Genomic DNA, 12,535 nt, shown 5'->3' with positions numbered 1-12,535 from the left:
AACCTATATAATTTTACTAACCAATATCACCCCAATAAATTTTGAAAAAGAATGTAAATCTTTTTAAAATTAAAAAAAATAATATATTGCAGAATGAAACATAAATGTGGTTAATACCAGGAAATATCATCTCCAAGGAGTCTCAGACATTGACATCCAGATAGAATCTTTGTGTTAGAGACTGGCTGACAATGACAGGTGAAGTAAAGAGAACACATGATAAAGATAGTGTAAAAAAGGTCCATGGTAAGAATGTTGTGGTAAAGACAGAAATATAATCAGCTGCATAAAATATAAAATTATTATATTCACTCTATTATTTATTAAAAATGAATGAACACTTAGGTAGGGCAGTCAAGTCCAAAACGTGGATTTCATTTTGTGAGCTCTTAGAAAACAATGTAAGAATGTTTGAAAAGAAAGGCAGATTCCTGTTTTATAATCAGGGTTTCTTTCCCTCTTAGCAGACAGGGATAACATGCTGCATTGGGAAGATAACAATGTTAATAGATGACAGAAAGAAAGCAGGACCTCTCTGTTCTCATTTTGTTTCTGCTTTTTTTTATTTTTATTTCTGACAAAGACATTAAAATAGAATGGAAAAAAAACAGCACAGAATTTAAAGAAGAGAACAAATATAATAAAACAGTAATTGAAATCAAAGTTAGCCAAGAAACTGAGAAGAAACCTGCTTTCAAGGAATTCAAATATCTGATTCCAATATATAATAAGCTAATTTGCTGAATGAATTTCCAAAAATGATTGTACAGAGTCACGGCAGCAAATCGGGAAATCACCAAGACTGAACAGGGTACCAGAAAGCTGTAAGCAAAGAGGCAAACTTATTGTCAAAGCCAAGAAAATGCTTGATATCATTGTAACAAAGCCACTATAAATGGATTACAAAAGTACTAGTGTGAACCTCCAGTTAGAATATGATGACAAAATGTCAGCATTTTATTTTTTTCTCCTGGGAGATTATTCATAAGCAACAAAGAGATGTGAAACAAAAATATGAAAATCTATTTTTTGGCAAAACTAGGAGTCAACTAAAACTCCAGGTTGGAGTTTTAGAATGGACCAGGAGAGCACAAAAAGAAAGTGGAGGAATAAAGACCCCTTTGGGAAGATTGGCAGTGGCTATAGATTTCAGGAAGAAACAATGAGACAGACTAAGGAGCATACACTGAAGTGGAAAACCCAAAACTATAGTATGTAACACCAAGACAAGGGTGACAGAGAGGAGTCTTTATATTAGGAAAAAAGTCTTCATGGCTACTTATCCTTGTTGGCTATGGATAAGGAAGGCTAAACAATTCTTATACAAACCATGGTCATAGGATGTGGCCCATTCCCTACATGAAACTTCTGAAAATAGCTGATCAAGGGAAAAAAAAAAAAAAAAAAAAACCCTCCTTAAATGAAGAATAATAAAGACAGGGGTGGGGATGGAGGAAGAACAGGAAAAAAAATGACAGATGAAAGACATTGTGGCAGCGGTTACTCCCAAATTTTGCTAATAGAAGAAGAGCTTGAAAAATCAAATGCATTAAGAACTACAGAATTTAAAAAAAAATCCTTGATTGTGTGAACAGGTCCCATACATTTATTACTATTGGAATATTCATAGTCTTTTGTGTTTTAATGGCATTTTGTGCTGGAATACATTTTAAAAATCACTTTGTTCGCTTTATAGATGAGAAAGCAGGATCTGACTTGATCACATTTACACATCAATTTAAGTTAAGGGTGGAACTTGGTCTATATGCCGACATAAGTTTCATATCTAGATGAATGTGTCTCCACAACACTGCGCTATTACTTTCGTCTTTCTACTGATCAAAGTTTTTACCTGGGTAGAATATAATGGAGCCAAAATAAGAAATAATTAATTTATTTGAGAGTAATAAATAATTAATTCCTTATTAATTTAACTTAATTCAATATATATTAAATCAGCACCAATTTTGTGACCTAAACGTTATGCTTAGCACTGTGGGGGATACATAGTTTTGCTTTTATTTTTCTTTCATCTTCAACAAGAAACTTGTAGCTTCTTGTTAAGAGATGGAATTTACAAAAACATTTAGAAAAAATAATACTACACTCTTTAATTTAAAAAAACTTGTTAAATCAATTTTTAGGTACTATGAAAGATTTTAAAAATTATTTTCTTGTGCAGCTTTAAAGACATACATATGCTAGGTCTTCAAGTTTTAATTTTTTTAGTTCAAATTTTTATTTTTCTGGGAACTGCCATCCCCGTCCCTTCTGTATCTGCACAGTTTATGGGAGCAGCCATTTTAAAAGGCAGTGTGTTCTCTGGCCAAATTCATTTGTCTAGCAATTGCCATCTAATCCATGCGTATCAAGCAGGTTTCTTTCCTAGAAATGTTGGTGTTGGTAATGAAAGGATTAAATTAGACCCATCTCTCTCGTGTTGGTAGAAGTTGGAGTTTGGAAACCCAAAGCTGAGCCAGGCTGTGTTTTCCAATGTGTAGAAGGAACAACAAAGAGGAAACTAAGACAGAAATACAGAGAGACGCAAAGAGAACCGATGAAGGAAAGACCTCAGCACTCAGGTCCCAGGTTCCAATTGTTCCAGAGGTTGGATCACAACAGGTTCACTCCCCTTCTCTTGGTTTGGTTGCTCAGTTGTTCCTTGGATGAAATACTTTCATCCCCAACATTCTGCCAATAAATCTTCCTTTACAATGAGGTTCTAAAATTCACAACAGGAAGAGTCCTAACTTATATAAAATAGGTACATTAAAAAAAAAAAGCTGGTCTAACACTTGTCACATACACAAGTAAAGACAGTGTATTAGTGTGGGAAGATTGCTGACCAGAAGTGAGGTCTATATCATGGTCTCAACTCTGCCTGACTAGGGGAGCTTTGATCCATCATTAACCTACCCAGTTGCCTCATCAATAGCATGAGAGAATTGGATGAGAGGCTTCTAAAATTTTCTTAGCGGAAAACTCTTCAAATGAAACCATAAGAATAAAACAATATATTAAACAGATAGAGGAGAAGGGAATGGGGCAGGGGACACAAATCCTCTCTATTACTTCAAAGGGCCCCATGCAGCAATTAGAACAAAGCACTAGGCAATGTCTAAGTCATTTCTAATATCCTATGATTTAAAGAATAAAACACATAAAAGATTTTAGAGAAGTTAAAACTATTGATTAAATTCAAAGAAAAAAAAGCAGAAGAAAAATTCTGGGTTGAAACTAGTCACTAATTATACTCAAAAGCTGCTTTTGAGAAGTGAGAGTTCCTGGGCAGATTCTCATGAAGCATCCACGTGGGAGTGATTCCCGTTTTTCATTGATGGCTGTTAGTCTTCCCTTTATAGTTCAGCTGACAATTTTCCCCATCCACCACCCGTAAAGAAAAAATTGCTAACAGCGTAGAATGAGACTATCTCGATGAAAATCAAGTGATTATTATTATGTCAATTCCCTGATCAAAACTGGGAAGGAATTCTGAGGATGAAAAACAGTTAAAGGGATAAAGAATACAACCCATGCTGAAAATCAACCTTTGAATCACGGTAGAAAAACCAATTGGTATTCTGCTGCTGATATTCACTAATCTTATTTTTCTGACTGTAAGTGAACATTGATTTTCTCCCACGAAGAGCTCCACATATGTTATTTTGAAAATTATATGCTGAAAATAGCTTGAGTTCTCATTTTGTAAAAGCAAACATCCTTTAGACTAAATAGGTCTGCAAGGCTCCCACCCTGTCAGATTAATTTCCCTACACGAGAGATGCTATATCTAATTTTATTCTGTGTGAAAGATAATCTATTCCTTACTTTTCAGTCAATTCTCCAAGTGCCTGAACATATTTGTTTCTATTCAGGTAGCCTGGAAACCTCAGTAGACTAGTGTGTTTCATGAGCTTTTAAGCTATCTATATCTCATTGTTGAACTGGAATAGTAGTAATACACTGTGTTTTCAATTTTTTCACCATCTTTTCTAACCAATATTACCAGTTTGTATGTTTCTTGTTAGCTATCCTGGAGGTAGGGGAAAGGTTTAATGACCCTTTCTCAGCAATACCCACAAGGCAGTGACAGTCCTTCTATAATAGATGGTAGAAAAAAAAGTGCTGCAAAAGGAGCTTGAGGGTAATGCCTAAGGTTAAACAGCAAAATCTTGGCGGGATTTAGGTCTTTAGTGTTTGCTTTTGAATTTCCACTTGATCATATATTTGAGTTTAAGTGAATTTTCAAAAAAAGTGAAACTGTTAGAATTTTGACACTCAAGACTGATTTTTTCCATGTTCTATATCATGGTTGATGGGACAAGAGTCTACCAGTTAAGTGAGTAAGTCAGTCACTGTTTATAACACTATTAAAAATCTCTGAGCTTGAAAATAAGTTTACTATGTAACTAGTTAGTAGGTAAATATAATATGCTCCTATTACATACATGTAATACAAGTAAATATATTTCTTTGATTTCTAAGCTGCACACATTTTTTTTCATGTTTCAAACATTTCCCAAATTGGGATGTCCTTAAGAGTGACGGTGTCATAAAGTGGTTGTTAGACAGTAATTCTGATGCATCGATGACTGAGTCCAGGTGGAGGGCATCAAAGTATTCATTGCAGATTCTTTGAACTTACCTGCATGTTTACATTGTTTCATAATAAATGCTCTTGAAAATTTTATTTAGTTAAATTGAATTAAATAAATCTTTTTAATTAAGATATCATTGGCCCAGAGAACAATGTTTTGAAAAATGTGGACATGAATCGCGCTCAGTCTAAATGTAGTTCATAAGATTTGGACTCTGTACAGGAATTTTAGAAATGCATTAACCAATTTTTTTGTTTATATGATATATAAGACATAATTTTAAAAGTCTAAAAGAGTGCTTTTAAAAAGCATAAAATAAGAATTCCAAGTGATTTTAAAAATATTGTGTCAAAGGTGATTTGGAAGTGGTTTATTTCTTAGTAGTACTGAAAAAGACGGTGAATTGTACAATCAAGCATGCCTTAAGTTTGATAAAATATGCTTCCGAATATTTCCAAAACTACGTGTCAGTAAACAATTTACTGCCTTAAGTTTTATATCCAAGTGTTAGATAAAGACACTAGCTATATTTAATAAAAGTCTATAACGTGCTAAGAACTCTACAGGTATCATTTTATTTACTCCTCAAAATAGAACCTATAAGTAGCATTTCCTCTATTTTATAGATAAGTCATATGAGATTCAGAGAGATTGGTGGCGTGCCAGTTCTGTGGCTAAGGAAGTAGTAGAGCCATAATTCAAAATCAGGCTTTTGTCTGAAGCACTATCCCTACTAAATAAAAGAGACTTTCCTGTGAGAGTAACAGAAAAAAAACCAAACCAAACCAAACCAAACAAACAAAAACCTAAAATTAAACAAACAACAAAATTGTCTTAAACTCCCACCCCCAACAATTCTATGTATTCTATGGATAAAATCTGAACCATCATCAAGAAAACTATGTGGGTAAATATAACTTTCAACTTTAAAAGTCACCTCTAGAACAGTAGGTAGTTTAAAAAAGTGAGCATATATTAGAATTATTTTCTGTGTGTTTTTAAAATACAGATTTTCCGAGTCTAATCCTTGTAGACTCTGACTCAGTATCTCTACAGAAGGGCCCCCGGGCATCTGTCTGTCTTAAAGTTTCCAAGGTAAATTTGGTACATGGTCAGGTTTGAAAACCTCTACTCTGGAGGGGAGAAATTACATGAATGTTAAGAGAGCCTGCGTTCGGATTCCAGCTCTACCATGTTATATAATTTATGAAGCTTTTGGCAAATTGCTATGTCTCTCTGTGTTTGGTGTATTCACCTCTAAAATGTGGCCAATAATAGTACACACCTGATAGGTAGTTGTGAGGATTAAACAAGAGCACAATGGGAAGTACACAATGATGAGAATGGCTGGGGACAAGAAGACTGGTTGGAACCACTTTAGAAGTTCATTGACGAAATAAAGAGAGCTCCGATGGCTGTGGATGTAAAGGCATGACAGGCGCATGGGTCAAGAGAAGTGTGCACTTATGTAAGAAAGAGTCGTTAAAGCCAAATTGATGAAATAGAAGTAGCAGGGTTTGACTTGAGAAATAGAGAGAGGAAAAATAAAAGATGACAGAAGTTTCTAACTTAGAACACTGGTAAAACATTTTTTTATTTTTAAAGAAGGGAGAAGGCTTAAACAGCCATAAAGATAGAAAGTTTATTTTGGAAGTTGTTAAGTTTGAGCTGCTGTAGACTTTCCAGTGGTTTTTCCCTCACATCTTCAGTACATTCTGATTAAAATGTTTCAACTAAAGTGAGGGAGGCTTTTATTCAGAATAAGAGTCAATGGGTGTAAATGAGACAGAAAGAAGTAATCTTTCACTCCTGTGGAGCCTCAAGCACTTTATCACATAGAGTAGAATTCTATACATCTCTATTATAATGATGCATTGAGGATAACAGGATGTCAGTTTGCAGTTTTGAAAAAACTGTAAAAGTTCCTTTTGCAGCAAAACACCATTTAAAATGATCTCATACCTCATCTAGTACTTTGTCACAGTTGGTATTCTACTTATGCAAAGAAGCTGGTTCCTGAAAATTCACAAGACTTTCTCAAGGTTATCTAGTCATGGAGAGAACTAAGCCTCACTACAAGTTCTTTTGTTTTTCTTTTTATATCTCTTCGGCTAGTGATTTTTCTACTTTGCTATGCTGCCTCCTTCAAGATGTAAAATAATTGGATAAAGAGGCATGACTGAGATGGTACAAAATATGCATTTAATGCTCAGCACTGGTAATGTCTGACTCTTGGCATCTGCCTCAAACACTCAGCATCAGTCTTATTCCAATAAAATGAGAATGTTTATTCAATCAATATTGACAAGAAACTTTGAAATTCTTCTTTAACGAGCTTTTTAATTAGAGATCCCCCTTTTTTCCTAGTGAATGACTAGCAAAACAAGAACAAAATAAAACAAAAATTATCAACTCATATCAAATGCACATTTGCCAGGTTTTGTTTCCTGACAGATGACCATTATTATTTGAAAGCATATGGGTATAAGTATTTGTTGGACACAGTCAAATCTCATCTCTCCCCCTCATTTTTCACCACCTTTATTATTTAAATCTCTTTTTTACATTTATCGTACAGGTTTTCTTGATGCTGTCTCCTTTTTCTTTAAGACTAATTTCCTGAATTATAAGGAAGAATTGGAGCATGAGGGCATATTTTTCACTTTCACAGGTCCATATAATTAATGCTTCTTAGTATTAAAGTTATTTTTGTGTTTAAAAAGATTTCTTTATTTCTTGTGGTGTAGTCAAGAAGATATTCTGAAACCATATCTTAGATCTTTTTGCCAACTGTGGAGTGATATATAAACATTTCAGTGCTTTCTTTAATAGCAATATTAACATCAGTACCTAAAAATGATTTTTAGCTATATCCTCTTCTTTAATATTCAGAACACTATGACAAAACATGAAGCAGAGCTATCATTATGAAATCTCATTTCTCAGTTCTAAGATTTAGCATTTTCTTAGTATACAAGGCAATTGAAACATGAAATGGAAGTAGAAGCCACATACACATTGAAATGGAGAAATTGCCTCAAACCAAAGAGAAGCAGATGGAAAGGTCCCAGAGGAGCTTTATCCTAAAGGGAGAGGTACAACCTGCCATTTCCACTTACTGTTTCAAAACTGCACGCTAACTAGGACAGACATTTTGCAAAAGCTTTGAAACAAAAATACCTATTTAAAAATTATTTTCACATCTTTTAACAGGTATTCTGTTTTTAAAATAGTACTAAATTTATTTATGATCAAGTGAAAAGTATTCAGTGTCTCCAGACATGTTAATGGTTATTGTTCTGATTTCTACAGATTTTTATCAAATATCTTTGGAAATCAGATAGGTGGGTAAAAAGAACATGCTTCAACATCTTTTGATACCTTTTGGGGTCAAGACTCTATAATTTATCCTCTATAGCTTCTGATCTGGTCTCTCCTTTATGTTTATAACCCCCTCTTCCCAAATATCTTTCCCCTTTTCCAGAGTGATCTTTTGAAAACAAAAAGGTTGTCATGGGCTTTTTCATGTCTTACTATTACAAATCATCATAAATTCATTCATTCAACTAATAGTCATTGAAGGCTTTCAACTGCTAATATCCATCTGGGTAATATAGAGGACTTAAAAGATTAGTAATTAGTAAAAGACCTAAAAAATACAGTGTTTTCTTTCAAAAGATACAATTTAGTGATAAAGCAAAGACAGCTACCTCTACATTGTGTAGTACTTCATTATTAAAAATGTCTTCTTTATCTTACTCAAGTTGATTGGTACAATCTCTGTGGTAAGGAGAACAACAGATACATTCATTCATTTATTCTCTCCATATATATTATTGAGCGCTCACAACGTGCCAGGAAGTGAAGTACGTTCTTAGGCTAGGAAAAAAGACATCCATATTCTTGAGTAGTTCAGAGTTCAGCTAAGAGAAAGAAAAGAGATAACAATGCTTGTTCTGTGTCATGGGCTCCATGGGGTGTGCAGCAACTTGTATGAACTTGGAGGACGAGGAACTAACCATTCCAGGCTCACGTGGGTTTGAATCCAGGCTCTACTCCTCAGCAATCGTGTGACTTTGATCAGGAAGCTTAACTGCCTTAAGCCTCGATTCCTCATTGGTAAAATGCATCTATTTCGTATAGCTATTCTGAGGACTAAATAAGGTAATGCAGGTACAGTGTGTGACACATCAATCAGTAACTAGCTCATTACAGCTCTAAGAACATGTCAATCTACTTGAAGTATTTCTCTCTTTCCCCAGCTCCATCTCTCCTTAAGTGTTTTGTCTCAGCACTCAAAATGTCAGACATTTTGCAAGTTGAACAGCAGCATGCAATGAACTGGAGAAAGAGAAACAGCGGAAAGCAGAGTCAAAAGAGCCTAGGGAACCATCAATCACAAAGCCATCTTGCCTTAAAGTGAAAAGTACAATTCCCTAAGATTCCGGCAATACCCATGACTGAACATCCTGCAAATCTTAGCAAAATAATAAATATGAAGAAGCCTTGTGTATTCAGTTGACTGAGACCAAATGAGAGGAAACCTCTGATTGAGAAGGAACAAAAACCAGGATCTCTTCCCTTTCAATTGACATCATTATTAATAAATATTTGTGAAGACCCAGTTAATTCTCAAAAGATCAGAACTGGTATGATTCAGCGTTGGTAGCTTGCTCGAAAGAAAGATTGTTCTTTAAAGCTTGCAAAGCCAGCAATCAATGAAGGTAAGAGTTGCAGGAGGCAGTGATGATGAGTAGAAGGGTCAATTTGTTCAGGTTTGTAGGGGATAAAATCTGATGCTAAAATTCCCAATGAAATTTTTTTAAAAAGCCACCAAGAAAGAACAAAAGAATATTAAAGCAGATTTTTTCAGTGTTCAGCCTGTCCAGCTTCTTAGAGAAAAAAATCAATTTTTAAGATTAGATTTGCAGAAATGAGTAATAGAAAAGAGGATAGAGGTCTCTTTTTTAAATGTCTGTGTCCTGTTTCTTCAAGTGTGTTCTAAGTTCCTGGAGGACAGCAACCACAAATGTCCTCTATTCTTCTGCAGTGCCTGGAATAAACCTGATAGAGTGGGGTTCAACAATAAGTCCTGCTTGGCTGGTATCTATACATAGAAGATAAGCAAAGCACAGAACACATTTATGATTTTAATAAGAACTTACTTTGACATGACTTTTTCCAGAGAAAAAGCATAAGGACAGAAAAAAGAAAAGCCATATCTTTTTATTTCATTTCACTTAGCATAGAGACTGGCCCCCAGTGAATACGTACTTAATGTTTGTGGAAGGTGTTAGTAAGAAAAACAACAGCATAGAGGTAAGTGGGCAAGTGATGCTGCATTTCTGTTGCCTTGATAAAAAGAAACATGGCTTCTCACTCCAGCAGGCATCCTGGTGGTGGCGGCAGCAGCAGCAGAGGTGCTGCCAGCAGCATTTTATTAAAATAGGACCAGCAATCTACAGATTACAAACCGTGACCTCCTGAATGGTGTGAGTCACCTCTTCTATCTCAGTGCTAGCAACCAGCTAGGCCCTTGACAACACATGGGGAATTGATTGAGCCATTTATGGTAGTTTTCCTGTTTTGTTTTGTTTGCTTTTTTTAATTTAATTTTTTAACATTTTTAAAATTAGTTTCAGGTGCACAAAACAATGTAATAGTTAGACATTTATCATTTATATCCCTCACATAGTGACAACCCCCCTCCCCCCATCCACTACCCCTCTGATGTCGCACCCAGCTATTGCATTTCCACTGTCTCTATTCCTAATGCTGTACACTGCTTCTTATAAATATATATATATATAAATAAATAAAATTGTAGTTGACATTCATTATTGTTCAGCTTCAGCTTCAGGTGTACAGTGCAGTGATCAGGTATCTACATCATCACTGAGGTGGTCTCCCTAATGAGACAAGTGTCCATCGGATACCCTACAACATTTTTACATTATTGATTACATTCCCCAAATTGACTTTCGTATCCCTGTGGCAATCTTGTGGTTACCGACTGTGCTTTCTAATCCCCTCACCTCCCCCCTTATTCCCTCCCCCACTCCCATCTAGCAACCCTCAGTTTTTCCTCTATGTCTCTGAGACTGTTTCTGATTAGTTCATTCATTTATTCTTTTCTTTAGATTCCACATATAAGTGAGATCATATGGTATTTGTCTTTCTCTCTCTGACTTATTTCACTTAACATAATGTTCTCTAGGTCCATCTATATTATTGCAAATGGTAAGATTTCATTCTTCTTTATGGCTGCATAATACTCCATTGTATAAATGTACCACAGTTTCTTAATCCAGTCGTCTACCAATGGGTATTTCGATGGGCAAGACGTTTCCATGTCTTGGCTATTGTGTATAGTGCTGCGATAAAAATAGGGTTGCATAAATTTTTTTGAATTAGAGTTTTGGATAGTTTTCCTGTTCTTATCTCTTCCTTATTTGCCCAGTTTCTCTATGTTTAGCTGGAATTATTCCATTATCCTAAACAAGTAATCAAACAAAAATTCCAATTTTATTTAGGTTATGTCTTTGTAAGTTTGTTGCCTACCCTTCCTGGTTATAATATGACCTTTGGAAAGGAAGTCCCTGTGCGATATGAAACATGGATCTACCATCTACTTAGAAAACCTCACATAGTAAAGGTCTTGAGGTTATGATGTGTTCATCCTGGATTCAAGGTGGGATGAGAGTGTCAGGAGGACCGTTGGAGAGATGTTACAAGCCAGAATCTAGTTACATGAGAAATCAAGTCTGTTCACAGAATTCATTCATTCAATCAATATTTATTGAGTTCTAACTGCGTGGCAATGTCCCGGATTTGTGCTAGGCACAGAAAGCCGTGATCTCTGCCCCCAGAGATGATAGACAATGAGCAAGTGATGTAATCATCTCAATGAATACTGTGGAGGTGTGTTACCATGGGGTCCTAACCTTGTTCAGGGAGGGAGGTCAGAGAATACTTCCTTAGGAAAAGCATATTTGTGCTGAAACCTGAAGCGTGAGTTGAGCTGCATTAGTGTGGGTCAAAGAAAGAATAATGAACCATAGTTAAGAATAGGGGGATGGTTTTAAAGGCAACATAGTGGGTCACATGGGTTGTCTTCTGCATTAGCTTGTGTGGATGGATATCTGAGACTTAAAGAACAATGTGCAAAACAAAACAAAACAAAAAACGGTAGTGGGGGCTACGGGGGCTAGTATAGAAATCTGTAATAGCTGGCAACTGTGCTCCAAAAGAGACAATGTCTATTGTTTCCACATTGAAATTATTATTATCTATGGCTTTGTAGCTAAGGGGCACAGTGCTATTTCTTTAGGATCCATAGACGGTGAAGATTAGTGAACAGAAGGGCTCGCCTTTGGTAAGCAAGTCAAACAAGGATAGGGAAATAGTCAAGATGATAGTGTGACGATTGTAAATAGAATGTCCATAGGTACTCCCAGAAAAAGCTGGGAGAAATGTGAAAACTGTTATGTGGAAGATTAGAGTGGATGGTATAAGTGAAATCCTGCATTATGATTCTTATAGTAAGTTTGTTGGCATAACTTAGACACACAGTTTTCCCTTATGACCTGTAGACTTTGGGTTTCAGCTTGTTTTCACTTGCCCTCACCTAAAAATGCCTCTGGAAACTGGTACACCACTGTTTTTTTAGGAGGTGAAATTAATTACAGATGGGTTAAATGAACTAACAGAAAATTCTCCTCTAATTACTAGTATTTGGTTTTGTTTGGGGGAATACTTAATCCCTAAACATTGTTGGGTAACATTAACTAATTTTTCCATTACTCTCCTTACCAGATCCCAGTACATGGTTGACACTTTTAGATACCATGTAGGTTTTGCTGCCCTCATAAATGTGGCCCTATAGTAATAAGGAAACACATTCAACAAGATGCTTTGTCTAAAGTGGTTGAGATAGT

This window comes from Rhinolophus sinicus, chromosome 1 (genome assembly GCF_057876585.1).
Source record: "Rhinolophus sinicus isolate RSI-liver-muscle chromosome 1, RSI-T2T, whole genome shotgun sequence".
In the NCBI taxonomy this organism is placed as follows: Eukaryota; Metazoa; Chordata; class Mammalia; order Chiroptera; family Rhinolophidae; genus Rhinolophus; species Rhinolophus sinicus.
This window is presented reverse-complemented; position numbering follows the sequence as displayed.